The sequence below is a fragment of the Meleagris gallopavo genome, chromosome 1 (genome assembly GCF_000146605.3).
Source record: "Meleagris gallopavo isolate NT-WF06-2002-E0010 breed Aviagen turkey brand Nicholas breeding stock chromosome 1, Turkey_5.1, whole genome shotgun sequence".
Lineage (NCBI taxonomy): Eukaryota > Metazoa > Chordata > Aves > Galliformes > Phasianidae > Meleagris > Meleagris gallopavo.
The window spans coordinates 170,587,182-170,599,985 of record NC_015011.2 but is presented as its reverse complement, the minus strand read 5'-3'; positions in this window follow the sequence as shown (position 1 = coordinate 170,599,985).

The window sequence follows — 12,804 nt, the reverse complement described above, 5'->3', positions numbered from 1 at the left end:
GGTGGTGACTACCTTGAAAAACAGATTTCTGTAGCTGAGAATTTGGTCTATCAAGCAGAGCTGCTATATTAATTGTATCTGTTGCAGTTTCCATAAAAGGAAGCATAATTTTCAGGTTGAGCTACGTATATGTGGCTCAAGACAATTCCTCTTCACTCAATGCAGACCAGACAAGCCAAAAGGTTGGACGCCCATGCTTTAATGTAAACTTTCTAATGCTGAGATATAGCGAAGCAGCAGTTGCATAGTGAGGCTGTTGTGTCTTCATCATCACAAGTCTTCAAGAACAGAGTATGCAAACATTTCTTAGAAGTGACAGATTTAACCGATCCTACATAGTGTCCAAAAAAATGAAGTATATATTTTACAGGAATCAGCTAATGCCTTTTTTTCTGTTTTATTCTATTAACCTTGAAATAACCAGCTTTAAATAAATCTGTAACATAAGGTATTCTTCATGACTTGATAAATAAAATGAGACATTTACACTATCCTTGAATTTTACAACTGTGACCTTGCTTAAAATACTGCTGTGCTGTGCTTTCTCAAGTGTCTTACACTGATTGGAATAGGAGTCAGAGATCTGAGACCTGAAATGGATCATCACTCTTCATGTCTTGTTTTACAACTACTTCACACATTGGCAATGGGAGACACGGCAAAGAAGTGTTCCTTGCAGTAAGGTAAGCAGGAAAGGTACAGTCCCTGGAACTGTGACTTAAATGAGTAGGTTCCCAGAAAAGATAGTTACTTGGGATCAGTTTTGCGATATGAAAAGAGCACCAGGATCATGCTTGAGCAAGATGAACCACTTTCATAGTAACTGCTGCTGGTGCAGAATACCTCTCCTGTAAGTTAAATATATGCATCATTATATTTTAATTTCAAAATAACTTTAAAAAGCTTAAGGACTGTCCAGCTCCCTGTATGTTCCTGTATAAGCATGGCTGTACTTAACACAGAGATTATTTCTTATAATCTTCAAATGCAGCTTTACATTCAAATTCTGTGGGCCTTGTGATATTTTCAAGCCTTCTAGTAAGTTTCCTGGACAGTTGGAAGTGATTAACCTTTATGATATTTTGAGATTTTAGTGGGGTTGAGGGACTACAAAAAGCAAATTCCAGAGGACTAAAATTTGGAAAACACTATTCCCATTCATGTCACCAAACTCACTACAGACACTTGAAAAGCAGTGATTAAAAATAGCTAGACTAGATGCATGTGTGTCAAGCTGCAACTGTTCCCAGAGGATAATCGCACAGATGTCCAAGCTCACACAACGGAAATTACAAGGCAGGGTGCCTGCCACTAAAGAGACATTTTTTCTTCACACAGAAAATGGGAGACAGTCTTCAGAAAAATGCTGATGCCTCGTTCACACAGATTAAATATTAAAGTCCCCATGGGTCTTTATTCTAGCAAGAATTGTGAGATAAGTAAAGACAGAGTATCTGAAAAGAAACAACTACTCAAAAAAAGACAGAAAGAAAGAAATGACATTATTGGAAATCTAAGTACAAACAAATCAGAGCTGAGGTCAGGATGCTGCTTTTAGTTCCCATGCCAAATCTTCCAAAATCAACAGTGTGGTTTGGCTGTATGTTATCAATAACTGCTTGCCATGCATTCATATGACATGACTCACTGACACTCAGCTTCCTTCCTGCACTTCCTTTGGCTCTCAAATATAGCTAACATAGCTCTGTATTCAAACTTAATTACTAATGATGTCACACACAGTGCTCTCAAACCTGCGCCGAGCCAAGGGCCATGCTGGTGCAAGCAGAAGCCAACAAGTAGATACAGTCATAGTGGCAATCTGAGTGAAATTTAAAAATTAGCCAGGCAAACATAGAAAAGCATAAAGTGATTGAAATCTGAATTCTAAAATAACTATTAATGCTAGTTAAACTTTTTTCAGGTGCCTGCATTTCTCTGTTTGAAGATGCGCATAGACAGCTTAGTAAAAGTGGGTTAGGCATCTCAAAGCTTACATTTGTTATCTTCATGTAAAAGTCTTTACCTCTCAAAGATTCTCATCATAATAAAGAGCATGACACTTCTTTTTTTTCGTCGTTTGAAGAATCTCAGATTATACCCCAAATAGAAGGTTTATGTAATTTCTTTGAAAAACACGTAGATAGCCAGGAAAGTTCGTTGAGACACCAGACAATGTAGGATGTAGATTATTAACCAGCTGTCTTTGCCAGTCTGCAAGTCTCATTATTTTGGCAGGCTGCTTTTTGGCTGCAGCTGCTTTAAAAAAAAAAAAGAATGAAAGAAGAAGAAAGTGAATTAATGCTGGAGATGTCAATTCAAGGCAAGTTGCTTCAGGAGGAAGGTGTTCTTAACACTGACTCTCAGGCAACTTTGCCAACATTGCCTGGAAAAACTGTTTATTTTAGAAATGTTTATCTGAGAAGTATAGCAAACACTGAATATAATATAAAAACAAATCAAAAAGCTGCATGGCAATTTCTATTTTTGTTAAGAGCTTTGAACTGGCTTTGCTACCACTACATGTTTTACACCAGAAGCTTTTTAGGTTCATAGTTCTTCACAAAAACAAAGTAAAAATAGATATCTGCCCTTGAGTCTTAAGCCAACATAAAATATTTACAAGGATGGCATGACAACCAGTATGCCTCAGACTCTGTAAGAAGTTGGAATTCCCCTGATAAGTGGAGCCTCTGTGAAGTGTTATCATACTATTTATATCAAGTGTTATAAATGAAATTCTTATGTTGAGGCACACATATCCAAAGAAAATGCAGCTTACCTAAATTATCTTTTTACTGTTGATTTTTACACAAATTAACTTTTTTCCCCCCATCTGCTGGCAAATTTTCCAATTGTTCTCCAATTATCTTTTTTTTCCCTGAGATAGCACACTAACTGCACATAAATAAATCATTTTTCACTGTGAGTAAGCTGACTCTGTGTCTATTAAATCATCTGCAATGCAGTTAAAATGTTAAGGACTTTTTTGTTCCAAGTTTGTGGACAGATGAGGTAGATCTTGCGGTGAGCCATGAGCATATCATACATGGAGAGGGAACAACCAAGCTCTGTCAAATCCATTCATTGTGCTGGGTGTCACAGAATCACAAAATCACAGAATGGCCTGGATTGGAAGGGACCTGAAGGATCATGAAGCTCCAACTCCCCTGCCACATACAGGGCCACCAACCTCCACATCTAATACTAGACAAGGCTGCCCAGGGCCCCATCCAATCTGGCCTGAGCACCTCCAGGGACGGGGCATCCACAACCTCTCTGGGCAGCCTCTTCCAGCACCTCACCACTCTTATAGTAAAGAACTTCCCCCTGACATCCAACCTAAATCTTCCCTCCTTCAACTTACAACCATTTCCCCTTGTCCTGCTACTATCTACCTTTTCAAAGATTTGACTCTCCTCCTGTCATCAGCAGACTTTCTGAGGATGCACTCAATCCACAAGAGCTCCTTGCAGAACATGGGCTAAACAGAGAAAATAGACCTCTTCACCACAGGCATCAGCAGAATTACTGTACTCATAAAAGGTGTTTTAATTACGTGCCATAGCTTCCCACAGCAGAAGCTCACCGTGCTTCTGCAGGGTCTGCACTTCCTCCAGCAAGCCACTGCACCCTATGCTTTCCCTATCAATCTCCAAACAGCATGCACGTATGCTGCCTATCTGCATAACCAAAACTTCAGCCTACTATACCTTGCTGAATAGTGGGTTGTCATCTTCACAGTTTGTGATCCAGAGCATTATGGTTTTTTACATAAAATGCAGCATAGTAGCACACTGGCAAAACACCAGGTAAATACAGAGGACTAAGAGGCAGCTTGGTCTCATTCCCATAGCAATCAGCTTTATCATCAGGAGAATTCTAGGGAAAGGAAATGCTGAGAAAGGAAACTCAGAACCAGAAATCATTAGGGTCATAACTCATATGTGAGACAAAGCAAAGTGTTTATTTTAGAAATTATTTAGAGTGAGATATGCCTGAACACATCATTTCCCCAGCAATAGCTAGCAGTCTCTGGAAAGTACTTGAAATGTACATGCTTCTGGATAAAGCTTTTTTTAATTATTATTATTTTGTAGAGAAATTGTTACCAATATTGATTAGAAAGAGAAGGAACATCCGATTAATTTTCGAAAGCACATGATTTCTGAAAGATAAGCTAGTCATGAGAAGCACATGTTCAGATGAATGCTGTTAGTGGACTTGGCCCATGATTTAGGATTCTGTTAGCCTGTAATGGGAGAAAAATTAGAGAGAGAATACATTATTCTGATTTAGTTTATGAGGGGAAGACAAAACTAAACAAGAAGATATCTGACAAAACTTCCTAGATCCCTAGCCATTTTTTTTTTCTTTTAGGTTCTTTCCCTTTCTCAATTCATTATGCATGAACTGTACAACTCAGAAAAGTTTGAATAATTCAGAAATCAGAGCCTGTCTTTCTCATCCTCTGCTGCAACTCAGTCTTGTTCTGGACCCTCCCAACAGGAAGCCCCATGAGGAGTCTTCCCACACAGCTTCCACAGCTTCCCACTGCGAGTTCGTATGAGGGCACCTCTGGCAGGTAAGTGGTGCACACCTTCTGACAGGGCCATTTTTACCATTTTGGGCCATTGGCTGGCACTACTTACACCACTATTGCACTTTCATCATTATTTTAACCATACTGCTCCTTCTAAGAGCTCCCAAATCCCTGTAGAGATTCCATCTCTACAGACTGCCACTCTCAAACACAGCCTTTCTCACTCACGTGAAGTCATGGAAAGTGCTCTTCTCAGCCCATTTTCCACACGCTCATGGCTGTGAGAGCTGAACTTCCCAATCGTTACATGGTAAATTTAATTGTGTAGTTATAGCCACCCTAAAGGGTAAGCCAAACTTTCATAAGCCTAAGGGGAGTGGTTTGACAAATTTATATGCAGATGGAAGCATATTAAGAGCAAACAGCTCGGCACTGATGGAATAAATATTCCCATAATAAGTGTATAACAAGGAGAGAAGGTATGGTGTGCAAAGCAGATGGCTGATCAGTGCAACTAAACGTGCAGGTCCCAGCAGCCTCATTTAGGCTTAGCATTTTCCCTTTTTTAGACTCCTTGAGTTCTCTAGAGAATGAAAATAACAAAAAGAAAAAAAAGAAAAAAGAATAAGAACAGGCAATTCCTGCAGATTAACTGCTGATCCAACTCAGTGAGATCTGCCAGACAAAATGAAACACTGAAAATAAGGATGCCCCAGCATCTGATCCATTGAAATCCCTCACAAACATTACCTTTAAGAAAAAACAGGGAATCAGTTACCCTGCACAGCCTCAGAAACATCCTCTGAGTGAGACACTGAGATGCCAGAGCCCCTGCTTTGCTAATGAGGCCTTTGGAAGCAGAGGGATGTACACTGGGAGGCTATGAGATGTCAACCATGTTACTGGAGTGAGGACTCACTAAAAAATGTAACTATGTGGATTTTACAAGGAAAATTGTCAATAGTATCATAAATGCCTCTTGCAGATGAATTCAGGACTTGCCTCACTATGGTAAGTTTGAAGGAGTAAAAGTTATTATAAAGAATGAAGGCAACTTGATATTTTGTACATAACGGGCTAGGTAGGAAGGAGCAAAGCAAGTGCTGACAGCAGTATACAGGAGAGCTCTGCCCAGCAGAAGACAATCCTGTGATCGATGACACAGGACTGAAGATCTAAAGGTGCGGTTGACAGTCGCAGTACTGCAAGAGATCTCATGAGAGTTGGAGGCCAATCACTTGCATTCTGCCCTTCTGACTTCCAGCTGCAAAATGATGATAATGGATGAGACATATTCGTAGGAAAAGCATGAAGCATCCTTCCTGAGTCGGAAAGCCTTAATATTGCAATCCACCTCTTTGTATGTGGCATTTTTCCTCCTAACAAAAAGGGCAGGGATGCAAAAATTCCTGAGGCAGCTGAAATCTGTTATTATGGAAATGTCCATCAGGAAACACTGTATGTGAATTAATTCATGTTTACAGAATGCTTTCAGTTCCTTAATCTAAAATGTTAATTATCATTAGAATTTGTAGTTGGAAAAGGTCTGGTGAAAGTATTCATTTAATGAAAAGAATATAATCATCTACTGATAAACTCACACTGAAGAAGCAGGTCAGGGTATACATTTCAGTATTTTGTTCTCCATAGTGATTTTTCAAAGCTATGAAAATGTACAGCCTGGTTTGCTGTGAAATTTGTTTTCAGCAAACACTCTTCAAATTACAGAAAATTTTACTCTTGCCATATGGTACATAACGTTTGTTCTCACATAATGACCTCAAGGTCTTCAGAGCTGGAGAATGTCTAATTCCAGTAATACTTATCAGAGCTAAAGGGATCTTTTTAATACAGCTTTTAATATCTTACAGAAACACTTATCTTGTGGAAAAAAAACTCCCAGGTTGACAAATGCCATGCTCGTAGTTGCTGTCAGCCTAATGACTAAACACACTGTCCAACTTGAATTTCTAGGTGAGACCCACTCACAGTAATTTTTCTTCTGCATACTTACATGAAGCTAGTTCTTATTGGAAGAAAATGAAATACCTATTACAGTGCAAACATGGCACTGATCTACCACACAACACTTCAACAGACTTGTTTGATATAGGCACGACTATCACGAATGTGCATTTCCCATCTGTGTCCCTGACTAGCCTAGAGGATTCTCTTGTCAGGGAAGGCTGTACTTTTTCCAGCCCTTACTCCAGGCTTTCAGCTTTGTCTGAGATGATGGATAAAGCCATGTAATTCATCTCTACCACTGACTTCATGAAACTCAGATACAGTGAAAAAAACTTCACCTTGCACTGATACCACTGTGGACTGTACCTCAAATTTGATGGAAATTATGGATGTTAACTTTTCAGGTAAGATTGCAATTACCCTCTCCTCTGCTGTAGACACAACAGCAGCATCCCCAACTAAGACCACTTGTGGGGACCCTACTAGACCATCCAAGGGATGGATACTTGGACACTGGAGGCTGCAGGATAGTAAGGGTGTGGAACAGCCTAGAGGAAATGGGCTGCAGGTATGCTGTAGGCCAGCCAGGAATGTGAAGAGTGTTGAAGCATTCTGACTTTCCAGGAAGCATGAGCTGCTCTTTCTGAAGAGACGTCAGTCAGTTCACAGCAGCTGGAACTCCACATCGTGGAGTGCACAGCTCAGCACTAAGATCAGGGTCTCTCAAAATGAAAGGACAGACCACTCAATTGAGCACAATAAACATATTCAGACTGAATGTCCTAATAAGTGTTCTCAAAGAGCTATATCCAAAAACTAGGGGTTAGCAGAGAAGATAGCACTTCTGACAGAACTTGATAAAAAAATGCCCTCTGGAGAGAAACATCAGTAATTGACTCACAGCCACATACTATCAAAAGCTCCCAAGAAGATTATGACAAAGGGAGGCTTCTCAATTAAGTAAAGCCAATAACTGTGCAAACTTCTATCAAGTCAGAACCAGACAGACCTGACTCTAGGTTGAATCCTTGCTGTGAGACAGAGATTCAAAGTACTTGCTGAAGCTACAAATTTGCCCTCATAACACAACCTCCTTTCCTCTCAAAGCAGGCAGGAAGTCCCTAAAGCTTAGCTATGAGTGCAGCTGGGGATCAAAACTCCTTATAACTATTTATTGATACTCAATCTTTCTCTGTGCAGTCGTTTAAGAAAAGATTTTTAAAAATAAGAGTCTTGTCTTTTGGCTAACTATTGGCTATAGTTACCAATGTCACTAACCCACTGAATGGATGGGAATCCGACTCCTTGAAGGGCAGATTAACTTGCTCTGCAAATGGACGACAGGAAAATTTGAATAGTTGAAGTGATTAATAAAAAGTTATGTTCTTAGACAATGACCTGATGGGCAAAGATTAGATCTGAAGCCTTCACTGGCACCTCAGAGATAGAGCAACAGATGTGCCTTAAATTCCAGGCAAGTGTATACTCAACCACACAACTTTTATGTTTAGATATAATGCCCTACAGATAGATAGCTGCTTCCACAGCTGTTGAGGATGCACACATAGCCATTTCCTCTGCCCTCTGGGCCAGAGATAAGAAAAATGACAGATGAGCAAAACAAACTCCTCAAAACCAACACTGTTGCCCTCACTGTGCAGGTAGTTGTCTGCTCTGGTGCACATCAGCTGAATGTTGCCACAGAGGAAACTGCTGAAATCAAAATCACGTGTTTGACATAGGCCATGTTCTTTGGTGTCCTCCTCCATCAAAGCCAGAAGAGAGTGGCACCTGTTTACCATCTAGTTTGCAAGAAGTAGATAAGACTGTGTTGCAGAGCTAGTTAGTAAATGAACCCCACTTTTGGTTGATATAATGGACATCTTCAATAATACAAGGTGGACAGGTGGCTGACTGCTTATGAAGGACAGAGATTAAGTTCTGTACTTTTTTATCTTTATTTTCTGTCACCACAAGCACAAGGACCAGGGTGGACAAGACATCCTTACTCACCCAAAACAGGTTCTCCACAAAAAAAAGACTTCATTAAAAAAGATGGGATATATTCACACATTGTTATGTTTAAGATGGTTGTCTAAGCTCTCACAAAATTCATTCTCAGAGCAGACTGAATGACTGGCTGAAAAGCTTGTGCAGTACAATCAGCAAACTGTCTGAGAATATGGGGATTTGCATCTCAAAACACCCAGACTGTACAGACAAGAGTCACCACTAGTCTAGAAAGACAGTTATGTCTGATATCAAAGCACAATTGTATTAGGATTGCATTGCCTGAAGAAGTGAAGAATAATTTACAGAGCAAAAGCTATAGATAGAAATCTCATTAGGCAGATTATCTGAGCTGAAATTTCAAGAACCTTTGGTAAACTATTTTTATACATGAGTCAAAGCCAACTCTATAAAAAACAAGTGATCAAAAGAGGTCAGGGCTTTGGATTTCACACTGCATCCTGCACTGGTGTGTCAGCAGATGGATGCTGAGCACTGAGCTGAGCTTTTGCTTCACCTTGCTGCTGATGCAGAGGGAAGAGTGCCACCTACTGAGTCACTTGTTAGGCTTCCTGCACCTTCTGCCTTGCCTTTCCTGTCTCTTGTCAGGCTGACCGCATCTGATCCTCTGGCTGTGGGGCATGTCAGAGTCCTCCCTGATACCACCCGCCTATCATCAACAGAGCTTTCTGCTGTGCTGCAATTACCAAACGCAGTGAGGAGGCATTCAGCCTGGGAAATTAAAAGAAAATAAGATTCCCTTTCCACTTACAGTGGTAGAAAGCTAGCTGGAAATCCGAATCAGGTTGTAGATCTCGTGGGAATCTCTTCCAGACGATAAGTGTGGTGTGCTGAATTTTGGATTTATCTGCATGAAGATCTCTGCTATAACAGGCACAGACATGGATCGAGTTTGATCTAAAAATACAAGCTACCACACATTTCTTAGGACATTCTAGAACTAGAGACATGCTATGGGAATTAATACTAGTGGTTGGAAATGTAAGTTTTGTAACTGCACATGGAGAAGATGAAAGTACATCTAATGCAGATAACAGTAAAAAACAACAGTTTTTCTGATTTTTTGTCAGCTTGGTTATCTTCTTTGTTTTTCTTTTTTTTTTCTTCATCATTTTCATGAAGCTTTTGCTTTGTGGTGAGAAATAAGTGGCCTTCTTTCAACAGTAAGTTAGCCATTTACCATTTTGTGGGTTTATGTACACTTGGAGTACCACACATATTTCTTCTATATGGGTATAAAACAGTCAATTTTGCACATCTGCTTACATGTCACATCTCTTTCAGTTATTCCTATATGGGACATCATCATCATCATTCTACAGTCTTTCTCTGAGTTCTAAATTGTTGTTTTTTTTTCCCCCCCTTTTCTTGATATTGGTGATTGCAGGCTTACAGAGCCAGTATACCACCAGCTACTTCAGTGCCTAACTCACTAGTCCATGGACATCACAAAGAGCCCAGATTCTGCTAGAGCCTCAACTGCTAAAACACATTCCTTTAAACGAGGCTATGAGGAATGCAACTATCTAGGCATGGTTAGTGTGCAAGTCAAGATGGAACAAGGATTCTGGAAAGCAGGACCTTCACTGACCTTCACTAACAAGCTAGATGAACTACACTGACCTGAAGAAGGAAGGCAGAGGGAAAAAAAAACATGAACATAATTTGTTCTGCATACTGATGACAAAAAGACATTCTACAGCAAGAAACCATAGTAAAGCTTTCTAATGATGTGACACCGAAATATATAATCTGAACAGACTGTGTAGTCTGTCGATTGGTGTTTTAATAAAAGAAGTTAGACAAACTTTTGTCAGGGTGGTGACATAGCTATAGGTGCTTCTGACATGGTATGGGGAAATAGCCCAGAAGTTCTCAGATCGCCCCCAGAGTCTCTACACAACTGTGCTAACTTTAATTGTTGTTCAAATTCATAGTCCTAGATGCAAAGTCCAGTTCATTAGCTCAGGCTGTAAGACATACGTGTACTCTGGAAGTGTTCAGTTTGCAGTGTGCTGCCTCCTGCACTACACTGTCAAGCTTGCCTGAAGATTTGCATTAGGACATTTTGCAATATGGAATCTTCAAGCATTTTTATTTCCTGAGCACTCCGGTTTTATAGCAAGTGATTAGTCATCATAATATTTAAACCATGTAATGCCAATTTACAGAAGGTCATAATTTTGACATGTAGCTGCTTCAGGTAATATACAACCTCTCTCCTGCAGTGGATTATCAGCAGTCCTCATCTAACAGCAGGCTGTTCATCCCAAAATCACCGTTTAATCACAACATTTCAGTTCTGGGAATTTACCAAAATGCCATTTGAATGGTAGATAAACAGAAATTTTCTGCAAATAATTTTTACGAAGTTGTACTTCCTTCTAGACATCAAGAAATGATAGGAAACAACTTGGTATCTGAAGCTTTGATCTATACTGCTGTATACACTGAGTGATTAGAACAGCAAGATTTTCACATCTGAACTTTCTCCTGCCAAGGGAAAAACTGGCTTCTGTAAAGATGATTAGGGAAATGAAAACACTGAATAATATCAACCTGTTTTCTCCTTCCTGTAGGGAAGAGAAACTTGTTTCTCTTAGCATTTTGTTTTGCTTAGCATTTTTTTTTTTTCTCTCAGAAAAGTCATTCTAAATAACACAACAAAAAAAACCCCCAATCCTTAACTCATGGTGTATTCTCAGATCCATGCTCTCCAGGCTTGGATTTGCTATGGTCCCCCTTTGGGAGCAGTACGTTTATGTTATTTTTCTATTCTCTAGGCAAGTGTCAAGATTTCGGGCAGAGGAAGCGGCAACCTCTGCTGAGACCAGAGCACCAGGAGAACTGCTGAAGAGCTCTCACAGCCTTGAAGCCCTTCATGTTGTTGAGGATGTGCTTCATGACTCTGAGACAATATGAGACTGGAACAATTACCCCTGCCCCACATTTCCTGATTTCCATGATGTGTCTCATAAATGTGTAGAAGAAAACTGCATCACCTTCTTGGCAGGACCTACTCTGGGTAAGAGAGGGCCCTGGGTAGCACTGACTCCTGATGAAGCACCACAGAGGCTTCTGGAGAAGCCACTGAAATGCAGTTCAGCATGAGAACAGTGTGTAGGCTGCTAGAACCATACAGCAAACTACCTGTGTACAGAGAGTTACTGTTAAGAAACTGAAGTCCACAGAAAACATGCATATATAGGTGTACATGTGTTTTTTATCTTCTTATTCACCCTCTATCTTTTTTTACTTTACAAGATGTTATAGAAATTTGTAAGAAAAATCCTGGGAAATGATATAATGGGAAATGAAAAAAACCACTTATCTGATGGATAAATTTGCTCAACTCAAGCAGACTCCTGAGCCTTCCTGCCTCTACCAGCTTTAGTGCACATCACTTACACAAAGGGCTGCATAATCCTATTTCAGTACTGTCAGACAGCAAATGCCCCAGAACAACAGTGTGGCAGTTAGGGAAAGATGCCTCCTTCCAGCAGAAGTACAAGAGAAAGTTGTACCTTGAGAGGGATTATCTCTGCTAGAGAGACGGGATGCATGATTTGCTGTATTCATTTGCATTAAAAATGCTTTCCCTATGCATTGTGCCAGCCTCTGTCTCTGCTCTGTTACAGATGGAAGTCCCTTCTTCCTAGCGTGGGAAACAGGAGAGAGCAGCCTACAAGCTCTTGAGAGCACAAAGAGCCTGGGGCTTGCATTATGAGAGCCCTTTGCACCACTGCATAAGTGGGACTGGAGGTCTGGCTCTACCCAAGCTCCCAAGCACCACAAAACGCTCCGTAGCACAGGCTGCACTCGTTTCTAACCATACATCACCTGTGATTTTAGAATCTCCTCTCTGTGCTCTTGCTGTGAACAACATTATTGTAAAAGTCAAAGGATCCGGCTCAGCGCTATGCACATCTGATCATCATGCTAAAGAGCTGAGAGAGCCTTGCCTGAATAATGTCAAAGCCCCAAAATAGGGAACAAGGTGGTGACAATGAGTAATAACTACATTGAAAGAGAAATGACTTTGATGAAACTATACACAGAGAACACATTCACTCAAGTTTTTTCCATGCTGTTACAACAAATATACTACAGGGCCAGAAAAAGAATAAGCAAAACCTGATGAGTAAGCAAATAGATAATGCATGATTGTATGCAGCACCCTGAGGAAAACTGTGTGCTTGACAAATCCCACAAACAAACACTACAGCAGACAGTCTGGTAGGGCCCAATTGAACACAGGACTG